General features: G+C 46.2%; 1 protein-coding gene across 8 annotated transcripts in view; it reads right to left on the bottom strand.

Moving 5' to 3' along the window:
* ARVCF (ARVCF delta catenin family member) overlaps window positions 1–9,097 on the bottom strand; it is a 331,955-nt gene extending 322,858 nt beyond the window's left edge. For all 8 annotated transcript variants that reach the window (XM_079956529.1, XM_079956526.1, XM_079956524.1 and 5 more), the window contains exon 1: window positions 8,999–9,097. The gene's annotated coding sequence lies outside the window, so the exon portion shown is untranslated. The remainder of the gene's footprint in view (window positions 1–8,998) is intronic.
* Window positions 9,098–14,197: the final 5,100 nt, after the last annotated feature.

Consider the following 14,197-nt stretch of genomic DNA (forward strand, 5'->3'; position numbering starts at 1 on the left):
CATCATATCTATGCTCAAAGGCAAAAGGGCTGAATCCAGCTAAGTTCTAATCAGAACAGACGAATTGAAATTCATAGGCTTAGCTTAGGACACATCCACACCATACACTGAAAGCACCGCAATACCGCTTTAAACTGCCATGGCATATCCCAAAGAATTCTGGGAGCTGTAGTTTCTTAAGGGTGTTGAGAGCTGCTAGGAGACCCCTATTAACTTCATGGAGCTGTGATTCCCAGATTTCCCTGACAAACTACAGTTCCCAGTTGCATATGTGGCAGACTTGTAAAAGGGTAAAAGAGTACTGGGAAATGACCCATAATGAATTGGGGGGGGGTGTTTAAAAGTACTTTCCCAAAAAAACCAGAGTCCTTTCTGTTGGGGATAATTCAGACTGAAATTCCCGGGTGTCAGGAAAGATTATTGCGGCCCGTGTTTTGTTAGCCCCAAAATGGAAAACGAGCGAGGTCCCAACCAAAGAAGAATGGCAACTTAAGTTGACGGAATCTGCACTGCTTGCAAACTTAACATATCGAATAAGAGAAGAAGAACATACGTTTAGAAAAGATTGGAAAACATTTACTGAATATGTGGGAAATAATTGTTGTACAGCTGAAAACACTGGCAGCATTAAGATAAATTCAAAAGTGTAAAAAAGTTCTGATGGGTATAATAATGGAATACTGAATGGTATAGTTTCTGTAAAATATGCAGGGATTTATGATATGCAAAATGAACCATGGGGCCAGACGTTAACTAGTGTTTAAAGTAGCATCATAATGCTTTAAACATATGATGTGAACATGTCCTTAGTCATGTCCAATGATTTCAATGTGTCTTCTCTGATTAGCACTGGATACAAACCCAAGGTGGCAGTTGTTTTGTTCATATAGTTTAGAAAAGGTTTAATTTCCAGACACTTACTTAATGGCATTGCACCAAATCTTTTTTCTTTTTCTTTTTTTATAAAGACTATGTATACCTTGAACAGAATTTAGATTTATCTCAACAGGTACTGTTCCCCCCCACCCCGCCCCAAGCTTTCTGTCAGACAAGTGATTCTCACACTTTTCATGAAAGTAATTTCACTATGCAAACAATAATGTACTTTTAAGAATACATTAGCTTCCCATTTTCTTCTCTTTCCCCCTCCCCCCCACCCACCTCCCGGCCGACCAATTATTTCTATAACTTTCATTCACATCTGATGCCTTTGCTTTTAATAGATGGACCAGAATCAACTCTTTTAAGCTGCAAATAAGAGAACCAGAGAACTGCTAGCGGCAAGATGAAGCTTCAAGGTTGACTGAGACTTGCTGTGACTTCGCAAAACAGCTGGGAGTGGAGTTCCCAAGGCTGAGCTGCTCTAACACATGTTTTCCTATATGTTTACAATGGGGGTTATTTCACCAGACGCTTCCCCGTGCAAAAAGAACCCAAAAGCATCATGTCCACCTACAGATCAGGGCATGTTATATTTGCACAGGCATGTATGGCTTGGGCATTGCACCAAACTAGATCTTCTCTCCATATGTCTTGAGATCTGGCCTGAGGGTTTGCCACCCCTACAAGGGCCGCAGAGGTGAGTGTGGCCAAAGTGACCAATAAGCATTGCCTTGTGTACACAGGACACAGGCAGGAAGGGCCAGCACACCTGTAAGGCATGGTGAGGAGGTTGCCTCAGGTCAGTAGGCTCTGGAGAGCTAGGAGGGGCAGTGCAGCTGCAGTCCCTGCCCGCTCAGATGCCAGCCAGTTATCCCTCGCCAGCCCGCTGCCAGGGCCTCCTCTCCCAATTGTTGGAGGTTTGCAGAGGAGGAAGAGGAGGCAAGGGTTGCTATGGGGGTGGGCAGCCTTTTTCCAGTCCCTCCCCCGCCCAGTTTTGCCTGGAGTGGCAAAACATCCTGAGTCAGCCCTGGGCAGGCAAATGAACATGCAAAGAGGCACTAAGGCAGGCAGGCAGACCTACTGACAGGCAGGTTTGTCCTTTATATACAGTGCCCAGAGGGGGACGGGGAGAATATATTATCTCCAATTTTCTATTGGTTCTCCCAGGAAGTGACAGCTGAACTCTTAGCCAATACAAATGACACATTTGGTAGCCAAATTTTCTCTGGCAGCTAAGAAGCTTGTGGTGATGCGTTGTGATTTTAAATTTTTATGCTGTAAGTTACAGACTTGTGTGTTGTTTGATTTTAGAGGAATGTCTTGCTTTCTGTTGTGAAGGCCTTTGGCTATACAGTGCTAAAGGTAAAGGGACCCCTGGCCATTAGGTCCAGTTGTGGCTGACTCTGGGGTTGCGGCGCTCATCTCGCTTTATTGGCCGAGGGAGGTGGCGTACAGCTTCCGGGTCATGTGGCCACCATGACTAAGCCGCTTCTGGCGAACCAGAGCAGCGCACAGAAACGCCGTTTACCTTCCCACCAGAGCGGTACCTATTGATCTACTTGCACTTTGATGTGCTTTCGAACTGCTAGGTTGGCAGGAGCAGGGACTGAGCAATGGGAGCTCACCCCATTGCGGGGATTCGAACCACCGACCTTCTGATCGGTAAGTCCTAGGCTCTGTGGTTTAGACCATAGGGCCACCCGCGTACCATATACAGTGGTACCTTGGGTTAAGAACTTAATTTGTTCGGGAGGTCCGTTCTTAACCTGAAACTGTTCTTAACCTGAGGTACCACTTTAGCTAATGGGGCCTCCCGCTGCTGCTACGCTGCTGCCGCATGATTTCTGTTCTCATCCTGAAGCAAAGTTCTTAACCCTAGGTACTATTTCTGGATTAGTGGAGTCTGTAACCTGAAGCGTCTGTAACCTGAAGTGTCTGTAACCCGAGGTACCACTGTATACAATAAGTTGAACTGATTGATAGGCGGGTATAGACATGCACACATATTCAAGACAACCCCGCACAGACTCTTCTGCCAATAAGCAGAGGGGTGTGTTTGCCCCCCCCCCCCAGTGCAGCACTGGGAAGAGAGGAGACTTTTCTCTCTGCCTAGCCCAGCACTGCAATGGGAAAGAAAGCGCTCCCCTTCTTTCTTCTCAGTCTGGTGTGGTGCTATTGCAAGACAGCTTTGGAGTTCAGGAGTTCAGAAATCTAGATTAATAAAAGGAAAGGAAACAAGAAGCCAGGCCCCGCTGTCCTTCCTGTTTCCTGCGTCTCTGAGTCCTTTTGGAAATGGTCACACAGCAGAGGGAGAAGACGTGCTATTGCAAACTAAGAAGAGGTGACCTATTTTGGCAAAGGGTTGATGGGCTGCTACAGGCTTCCCCAACCTCGGCCCTCCAGATGTTTTGAGACTACAATTCCCATCTAACCTGACCACTGGTCCTGCTAGCTAGGGATCATGGGAGTTATAGGCCAAAAACATCTGGAGGGCCAAGGTTGAGGAAGCCTGGACTGCTAAAAGTGGCTTTCCAGTGCAATAAACTTTCCAGAGTTTATTGGTGCATTTGAACTGAGGGACTGTAGTTAGTTTAAACCAGGCACCCCCAAACTCGGCCCTCCAGATGTTTTGGGACTACAACTCCCATCATCCCTAGCTAACAGGACCAGTGGTCAGGGATGACAGGAATTGTAGTCCCAAAACATCTGGAGGGCCGAGTTTGGGGGTGCCTGGTTTAAACTATGGTTTAAACTTCCCACTAGGCATCTGGCTGCAGCACTAGATGGAGTTCTTCTTATGTTCTTAAGATCAGCCACAGCTTCATCCTGGCATGTGTCAATAAAGCATAAACAAACCAGAGTTTCCTCCAATTCAGACTTAAAAGGGAGCTGCTGTTAGCTAAAAGGGGCAAAAGGATGCTTCTGATATCTTTCCTGAAGTCATGGCAGAAAATAGGGAAGGTGGGGGTGTGCGAGCCCAAAGGTCAAATCTGCTCATTCACATAACCCAGGAGGGATAGATGCCCATGAACAGGCTCAAATGCAGCTTGCTAGCAATGCGTGGTGGTCAACCAAATTTTTGATAAATTCCTTCTTGTGCTGTCTGCCTGGTAGGGGCCAGCTCCAGGTTTGAGGCAGCCCAAAGTAGAGTTCCTCTAATGTGGTGTGGTGTGGTGTTTTGTCTTGTCTTGTAGCATGGCAGACTTTCTTTCATTCTTTCTCTCTCTCTTTCTTTTTCTTTCTTTCAAGTAAAAAAACCTACAAATGCATTTGAAAATATTCACATGCTACAGGATTTACACTGGGAGCCACTAGCTCACTAGCCCTTATGGAGAGGATAACAGCACAATGTACACTGCAAAATGTGACAGATGTCGTAAATAAGACAACTGACATACTGCAGAGAGGCTAAGCATGCTTACATGCACACAAACCCTGAATCAAAAGGCAATAGTGAAAGAGAAAGAAAGATACGGCCATTCCAGTCATCAAGATTATTTTTGGGTGGGGTGCGGGAGTTGAAATCCTGCACAAATGAGAGGTATACAATTCACCTTCTGAAGAATCTCAGCTTCTGCTTAAAAAAAAAGTTTCTAGCCATTATGAACACACACATACAATGCTTAAATGGTTGCATGCAATGCCTGCTGAAAATCTCAGAAGCAGAGGAAGTGCTGAATAGATTTTCAGCTGCCAGAGGGATGGCCTTCAGAGCCAATCCTCAACTCCTTTCCACATCCCAGCAGCATAAAATCTCAAAATTGATGTGCGCCTGAATATTTCATGGAGGTCACAAAGCCCAGCTTTTCTGGTTGCAGAATTTTTACTCTAACGGTCTCTTATGATTAGAGGGAGGTGAATTCCAGTGGTGACCCTCTTTTTGGTTTCCTTAAAGCAAAGAGAAATATGGGGAGCAGGATGACAAGGTAAGCTTGCTGGAGACAGGCAGGATCTTGGCACGCTCTTTCACATCTCATTAGCAGATCGTCTGCATGCACAAGCTAATCAGCAAGGATTGTCACAAGCTGGAAGAGGCAATTCATGCAGCAGCCTGCTTTGAAACATGGTTAAGCAGAGGACACTGTGGCCATTGCCTCCTGCAAAGGAAGTGTAGGGGCTGCTGAGTATATCAAATGATTTGGAAGAAAGCAAGGAGCCACACAAAGGAATATATTTCTGATCCCTCTTCAAAGGAATGTCAGCGGAACCACAGAAAGGATTGGTGCATAATCCTCACCTGCACAGAGGCACAGGGTGAAAATTAACTTTGCGTTGACCTGGCAAGGGCGCTTGGTTGCTGCAAAGTGAAATGGCTCCTGCAAAATGGTACTATTTCTGTGCAGAGATGGCCGGGCGCTTTAACTGAGACTCTTTTCTCTGAAGTTGCAAAGGGGTGGGGGGGGGAGAGAATGGGATCCTGTAGCATTGGCAGAAGTTGATGGTATACATGGAAGAAACACTGGGAGCTTCACACACACATGGAAGCATATGGAGCTCCACTGAAGAGTGCAGAGCTTCACTCAGAATACAGACAGCAAAGTCAGACAGAGCCGTCACTCAGAGTACAGGAAAAGGCAACGTGAGCATCTTGTATTTGACTTCTGGGATGAACTAGGGATCCTGGTGTGGTTGGACCACTTCTGTGGCCTGCATGCTCTGTGCATGCCTGGCAGCCTCACGTCCTGGGAGTCTCAAAAGCTATCGACAAAAAATTCTGGAGCTTCCTTTACGTTGTCAGCACTCTTCTGCTTTAAAATCCATCAAGTCGCTAGTGCATGTGGTTGCATGAAGAAGAGGAAACACTAGAAAGACATCTTCTAGATCAGTGTTTCTCAACCTTGGGCCTCCAGATGTTTTTGGCCTACAACTCCCATCATCCCTAGCTAGCAAGACCAGTGGTCAGGGATGATGGGAATTGTAGTTCAAAAACAGCTGGAGGCCCAAGGTTGGGAAACTCTGTTCTAGATTTCCCTCCTGTTTTTGCACCTGCACGTTGTGTCCCATTGCTCATCTCACAATCCCCAGACCGAAATGTTATACCTGCATTTGTGGATGCACAAGGGAGCCCAGTCAAAACAGGGGGGGGGGGACCCTTTTTCAATTGTTATTGCTTCCATGCATTTTTTGTGATGAAGGTTAAAAGGACATTACAGTTGCAGGTTTAGGGCCATAGACTTTCTGCATCAAATTACTGATTTGCACATATTTTTAAAATAAAAGGTGGGGGTGTCATCTGCATTGGGATCTTGGTGGGGTGGAGGAGTATGTCAACATTCCCGCTGCGATTCAATTACCCTCCTGAAGCTAAACAGAGGTCAGTGGGCCTAACACCCAGAAGGTCTTAAGTCCAATCCCCAACATCTCTAGGTAGGGCTGGGAAAGACTCCCTTCCTGTAACCCAGCCAATGTCAGGGGTTGAACCCAGGACCTACCTTCTACATGCAAAGCAGATGCTCCGAGCTCCAAAACACCTAGAGGGAACCAGGATGGAGAAGGCTGATCTAAGCCCAGCAATGCCTGCTCTGACTGGCAGCAAATCTCCGTGCAAAGGATGTGCTCCACCAGTGAGCTACAGCTTTGCTGGTCCACAGACTAGAATTAGGATGCAGAGACCCCTGGCAGAAGCTCATTCATGCTGCATCTATCACCAGTGTTACACCTCTGCTCAAAATGCTGCCAGTGTTATCTAGGGGCTCCATTCACTTCCTACCACCTGTCCTCATAGAGTCCCGGTGCCGACTTGAACAGCCACAACAACCTCTCTTCTATTTCTAGGCTGGCATCGGAATCAGAGGATGCTTACCTGTCTGAGCCTTTGACCTGCAGCTCCTTTTGTCCTCCATCAAAAAAAGGAGAAAGGAGAAGACTTTTCGGGCTCTAACGCTGGCCGACTAAGTAGCAACCCCCGATCCTTTTGCAGTATGCAGAAAGAAAAGGTCTTTAGGGAGGAATGATACCCCTCCCCTTCCAGAAATCTCTCTTCTGTCTACTGGAGGCAGAGCAGGGAAACCTCTCTCCTTCCACTCCCCATCAACATAAGCTTATGTGGCTCCCCTCCCTCTTTTCCAACATCTTACAATAGGGCCCTTGATGCTGCTGTATAGATTCTACACTGCTGGGTGCTTTTTTGAAGCCTGCATAGCTCTGCAGCCGTGAGGCATGGAGAGACTTGGGTTATGGCTGGCTATCCAGGAGGAATCCCAGATATTTCTGCTCCATTGCCCATTTAAAAGACTGAAGCTGTACAGGGTCTCTCTCTGTCTCTGTCTGTCTGTCTCTCTCTCTCTGCTACCAACCCCCACCCCCAGGCTTCTTCCAGGGCCAATGGGAAGCTAAACCCACAGTCTCCACTATCTTTGCACATCCGAGCGTATTAAACACACTATGGCAGCTCCCAATTGTAAGCAGTGGCTAAGAACAGAGAGGGATGTTGGTGGGGAATAGCCACCTCCCCACTCAGGACCTCTTAAGTGCTCATGAAGAATTCAGGAACCACCGAGGCCTGTTTCAGATGCCACTTACGTTTCCTTGCAAATTAAGGCACCCATTAAAGGAACTCCAAGAATTCTCATTTTCAAGGAGCACTGCACGGCCTTTTGTTTCATTGCTGTGTCTTTTGTGCTTTGCAATGCCCGAGTCTTAAGCGGAGATTGAAAAAGCAAAGATTAAAGCTAGGGTGTCTAGACAATAGCGTAATGGGCAATACAAAAAAGGGGGTCATAGGATTCCATTCTGGAATGGGGGTCTTTCCCTTGGATTGCTCATCATTCAATCCTAGCAAAGGTGGAGTGTATCACCTGTCGTTGTGCGTGTATGTCTTCTCTGTCTCATTAAAGATCTCTTCCTTACTCTCAAGTGAGAGCATCTGTTGTCATGGGCTGGACAGTTTTGAGAGAAAACGAAAGTGTGTGTTGGAGAGAAATTGTTGGGGTTGAGGACGAACTGCGCTTCTTATTCCTTCCTTACAGCCTCAGTTAACTGAATCTCCAAATTTTTATCCAGCTATAGTGCCAATTCATGAAGTTAAAACAAGCTGCCATTTGCAAATTTGTCATTGTTTGCAGTAAAAAATGGAACTGGATTGAAAAACACCACCCATAAACAAAACTGGTGATAGGTGAACACTTGCCGCAGAAAGTCAAAAGATTATGCACAAGCCAGATCTTGCATAATTTTTATTCCCTACCCATCACTACAGGATGAAACCTTCCTGAGAGTCTCTGGGAGAGGAGCATGTTAGTGAAGCATTTTTAGTCAGTCAGCAACGAGGGCCAGAGACTTAATTTGAATAGCAAATTAACAATTGTTCCATGCTGTGCACAAGTGCAAGAAAATAGGTGGTATCCAACTAAGTTCTACTTAGAGTATACCCACTGAAATTAAAGGGCCTGAGTTAGTCATAGAATTGTTGAGTTGGAAGACAACCCGAGAGTCAACTAGTCCAACTCCCTGCAATACAGAAATCATAGCTAAAGATTCCCTGAAAAATGATCATTGAAGCTCAGCTTAAAAACTTCCAATGAAGGAATGTCCTCTCCCTTCCCAGGTAGCCCATTCCACTGTTGAAGGTTCTTGCCATTAGAACGTTGTTCCTAACATTTATTCAGAATCGCCTTTCTTGTAATTTGAATCCATTGGTTAGGGTCCTGCCCTGTGAAACAGCTAAAAACAAGCTTGCTCCACCCACCATGTGACATCCCTTCAGATATTTGAAGGTGATTCTCATATCACTTCTCAGTCCTCCCTTCTCCAGGATAAACATACCCAATTCTTTCAACTGTTACTCATAAGGCTTGGTTTCCAGGCCCTTTCTCATCTTGGCTGCCCTCCTCTGTACACTTTCCAGCTTGTCAATACCCTTCTTAAATTGTCGATTAACTTCAATGGGTCTACACTCAGAAGGTCTAGCATTGAGTATAACCCCTAGAATAATTTTGCAGGGTGTAGAGCTGCACACTTGAAGAGGAAGGAGCAAAGATAGCATCCTCTTTGCAATGAAATTGATAGCTCATGGAGCAGGTTAGATGTGATGGCACAGTAATCAAACAGCATTCAAGGGCATGTGATTTCTCATGCAGATTTGGAAGACATGCACTGAAAACCAGGCAATACACACCCAATAAGATTAGGAACGTCTCTGTGTCAATGAAGCTGGGGCATCGCACTTTAAAAGTTAGAGGAAAGTAAACCCATAGAAGGCCTCAAGCCGAATCAACTGCAAGAGAAGAGAGGAGGAGAGAAGAAAAGTTAGTTCTAGAGGGGTTAGTAACTGGAGTATCCTCCTTTGATAGACACAGCGATGGGGAGAAATTAAATCCAATTGTATTTAAAAGGCGGACCTACCTGATTTGCACTTTCCAAAATTTGTGAACCATCACAAAACTATCCTTCAAAATTCACAGATCCAAAATTTTGCAATGCACTTCTCCAGCCACATAGCATGATACCAAAATGTACACACATTAAAATGCATGTTTTAAGAAAATTAAGATCCAAAAAGTATTAGGGAAAGCTGCTTTGCAAAAGTGTGTATTTTAGGCACAACTACAAAGATGTGTGTATTAGGAGAAATTCACGCTAAAATGCTTGTGAATTTTTATAAGGACTTTAAAAATAATAATCACGAACTGATAAGAAAATGTGGAGAACTGAACTTAAAGAGTGGAAAAATGAGAAACCAAGAGAAAGTAAGATTATCAGATTCGTCCATCCCTAGCTACACCTAAGTTCTTTTCTTACAACTATGTGGACTAGAGACATACTTCCAGTCAGTAACTACCTAATTCTGCTATAAAACTCAGACAAGTGCTCCTGGGCCTTGCTGAAACAACTTGAATGCTCAGTCTCAACTGCTGGACCACTGTCCATGGTCCTGAAACCACACCATTATGTTCCTCCAAGGTACTGACGGTGCCTTGCTGTCCTGCCTAGAGAACCAGGAACTTCTGCCCTCCCCTTGGGTGAATTCTCTCTTTGATAGTGGGCATCCCTGTGGATCATGGCATGGGGGACCTTCCTCAGCTAACAATTAGGATGCACATGTTGCTGCTGCTATACAGGACTGAGAGTCAGTTTGTTCTTTGCTGATGCAACATCAGAGCTCTGAGTCTGGCAGCCCACCATACACCCAGCCTGAGATCTGCCTTGCCTCGTTTCACCCGAGCAGGATGCTTCCTCCACACAACTACCCTAGCTCTGGTTGGCCAACTTCCAATCTGGCTCGTTGTCCACCATCCCATGCCAACAAAAACAACCCACAAAGAAGGTGATTTCAATGTAAGCGCAAGAGAGGCAGGCACAGCGTGCTGGTGTCAGAGGAAACAAAAATAGGGCTGGTTAGGAGGTTTTGTTCAGCACCAAGAAAAAGAAAAGCAACCTGTGAAACAAAGAGCTCAGCCAAGGAGGAAATGAGAGCAAAAGGAAATGCCATCCAGAAAAAGAAATGCTCCCTAACTAGACATTCCTTTCAGAAGGAATTCTGGAATTATTTAAAGCTTCAACTGCACGGGTAGGTCAATGAAAGTTGTGCCTCAGCAGGGGGAGAAAAAAGGACAGGAAAGAATAACACTTCAACGTGAGATTACAACTGCTGATTTTAGAAATTAGGCAGCCTCGACCAAGCCCTCCGTGATTCCATGAGCTGGAATTTAATATTCACAATGCTAAGAAAACTGGGAGTCCCACAGTGTTTTTAAATTAACAATTAGCTTAATAAAACTCAGGTTCCAAGAACAAAAAAGCAAAGTGATAATTCACAAAAAGTCACATATGCCAAACAAACTGGCAATATGGAGATGTGCAAAGCAGGCCTCTCTTATGCAGAACACAAGGGGAGCCCCACTGAATCAGGCCAATGGTCCCTCTCGACCAACACCCTCTTCTCACAATGGCCAACCAGATGCTTGTGGCAAACCCACAAGTGGGAGTTGAGCACTAGAGCACTCTCCCCTCCTGTAGTTTCCGGCAAATGGTATTCAGAAGCATTGCTGCTTTCAACTGTGAAGGCAGAGCATAGCCATTGTGACTAGCAGCCATTCTCCTCCATGAATTTGTCTGATTCTCTTTTAAAGCCATCTAGGTTTTAAAGCCAATAAAGCGAGATGAGCGCCGCAACCCCAGAATCGGTCACGACTGGACCTAATGGTCAGGGGTCCCTTTACCTTTACCTTTTAGGTTGAGGGACGCGGGTGGCACTGTGGGTTAAACCACAGAGCCTAGGACTTGCCGATCAGTAGCTTGGCAGTTCAAATCCCCATGACGGGGTGAGCTCCCATTGCTCGGTCCCTGCTCCTGCCAACCTAGCAGTTTGAAAGCATGTCAAAGTGCAAGTAGATAACTAGGTACCACTCTGACAGGAAGGTAAACGGCATTTCCGTGTGCTGCTCTGGTTCACCAGAAGCAGCTTAGTCATGCTGGCCACATGACCCGGAAGCTGTACGCTGGCTCCCTCGGCCAGTAAAGCAAGATGAGCGCCACAACCCCAGAGTCGTTCGCGACTGGACTTAACTGTCAGGGGTCCTTTACCTTTACCTTTTTAGGTTGGTGGGCATCACTGCCTGCAAGTGGGAGCGAGTTTCATCATTCAACTATAAGCTGCTTTCTTTCATCCCTCCTGAATCTTCCAACATATCCACCAAGTCACCCCCATTTCCACTCTGCATTCTTCAGACATTCTCCAGAAAAGATGCAGGTGGTTTGGTGTCATAACATTCAGCCCCAGACAGTATATAGCATCCCAAGTCTCTTCATCCCAACTCCACCCAGACCCTACAAGGGAGTAGAACGTCCCCTGCCTTAGCTCCTTTCCTCTTCACACTGTTTCCCCTCCTGCCTCCCCAGGTACAGTTAATCTGGTGCCTGGCAAGGGTCAAAGACCTCTTGTCTTGTGGCTTTCAGCTGAGTGTAAGCAATCTGACTATGAGATGGAAAGAACCTTAACAGAGTGTCAATCTAGGGAGCCCGAGATGGAGGAAAGGAAGACCCAAGGGGCTTTAGCATAGTGATGGTGGTGTCCCAGTTTGGAACACCCCTTTCTGGAGGTGTGGATGGTTCCATTGTTGTTGGGAATTCTCCAATTGAAGGAAATTTCTTTGGCCACAACACTGATAACACTATGAACCTACTTTGAATAAGGACGTGGGTGGTGCTGTGGTCTAAACCACTGAGCCTCTTGTGCTTGCTGATCAGAAGGTTGGCGGTTCAAATCCCCACGACGGGGTGAGCTCCCGTTCCTCTTTCCTAGCTCCTGCCAACCTAGCAGTTTGACAGCACACCAGTGCAAGTAGATAAATAGGTACAGCAGGGACAGGAAGGTAAACAGCATTTCTGTGTGCTCTGGTTTCCATCACGGTGTCCCATTGTGCCAGAAGCGGTTTAGTCATGCTGGCCACATGACCCGGAAAGCTGCCTGTGGACAAACACTGGTTCCCTCGGCCTGAAAGCAAGATGAGCACCACAACCCCATAGTTGCCTTTGACTGGATTTAACTGTCCAGGAGTCCTTTACCTTACCTTACCTACTTTGAATAGTCACAGCGTCCACTAAAGAAACCTAGGATCTGCAGTTTGTTAAGGGCGCTGAGAATTGTTAGGAGACCACCACCACTCTCACAGAGCTACAATTCCCAGAGCGGTTGAACAATCAATTGCTCTACACAGGGAACTCCATGTCGCCATCATCCTATGTATTTTGTGCACAGTAGTGCTGGAAGCTTGCTGTATCGCTCTCATTTTCAGCACTGATTGTGCTTCATCTAGTGATTCCTTGCACAATGGCTACCAAGAACAGTGGTGAAACTGACACCCTCTTTCCTAAGAGAAGCATCTTCACTGTGTGGGTGAAACTGACAAGTGACTTATCAGTTTCCTACAGCATGTGGAACTTCCTCAGACTTGCTGCAGAAGCAAGGAGAAAGCCTGACACTATTATTATGATTTATTAAATGTCTATATCGGCTGTCATCCAAAGATCACAGGGCGGTTCACAATATAAAAATACCCCCAAAACTCCCACATTCTTTAGATTCTTTGTTCAGGACCAAGGAACTGTGCACAAACTCCTCTCCCTCGCTGAACTTCATGCACATTTACACATTGAATTGCATGCAGATATGGACAGATTTTGAATTATGCTTTTGAATTATGGTGCTGGAGGAGACTCTTGTGAGTCCCATGGACTGCAAGAAGATCAAACCTATCCATTCTGAAGGAAATCAGCCCTGAGTGCTCACTGGAAGGACAGATCCTGAAGCCGAGGCTCCAATACTTTAGCCACCTCATGAGAAGAGAAGACTCCCTGGAAAAGACCCTGATGTTGGGAAAGATGGAGGGCACAAGGAGAAGGGGATGACAGAGGACGAGATGGCTGGACAGTGTTCTCAAAGCTACCAGCATGAGTTTGACCAAACTGCTGGAAGCAGTGGAAGACAAGAGTGCCTGGCGCACTCTGGACCATGGGGTCATGAAAAGTTGGACACAACTGAATGACTAAACAACAACAACAATAGACAGATACATCCAATCAGCATGCACAAGCATTTCTGAACCCAGACACCATTATGCCCCACCCCCACTTGACAGAAATCAATTGTATCTGATTTAAGCCTAAGGGGGACCCTGAGATACTTATCTGTACTAGCAGACCAGCAACATCAGCATTGGAAATCAAACCAGATTCCCAGTCAAATCAAACAAAGCAGAGTGGTTCGATTCACTTCAGTTAGGCAAACCTAAATTTCAGGCATGTGCTTGCATCTCTTCCACAAATCTAACGGGTGTCACAGTTTTATACATGTATTAAAAGCCAGCAGGGTTGTGGAGGTTAACACAGGCAATCTAAGCCCAGGGTTGTCTTTTTCAGAGCAGAAGTGATGTCATGGTGCTCTGAGGAACTGACGGACACCCCCTTGCTCTAGCAAGTGAATGAAGCGATAAGGAGGCTTACAAGTTTTGACAGATTAGCACAGAAGAAGTCAGCAAATGAGGAATATCATCAAGCAGAGGATAGACAATTCTTTCCTCCTGGTGAGGAAGAAAGGATTTGTCTCCTGCCGAGATGAAATGAGGGGAGTTTCTCGCCACACTGAGTCCTCCAAGTCTGAGTATAGCATTGCCACATCATCTGGCGGGGGCGGGCGAGGTGACATTGGCCCCACGGGTTCCTCTAGGGCAGCCACACTTCTGGGTTTCATCCTGCACACCCTTCCCTTTCCGGTTTGGAACCCTCCAACTCCTCCCCTTTGCCAACCTGGTGCCCATTTTGCCTCAGACTGATGAAAGTGGCAGCCCAAACGTGTGGGGGGGGGGGAGGCCACGAG

The sequence above is a fragment of the Podarcis cretensis genome (genome assembly GCF_951804945.1).
Source record: "Podarcis cretensis genome assembly, chromosome: 16".
NCBI classification, from domain to species: Eukaryota; Metazoa; Chordata; class Lepidosauria; order Squamata; family Lacertidae; genus Podarcis; species Podarcis cretensis.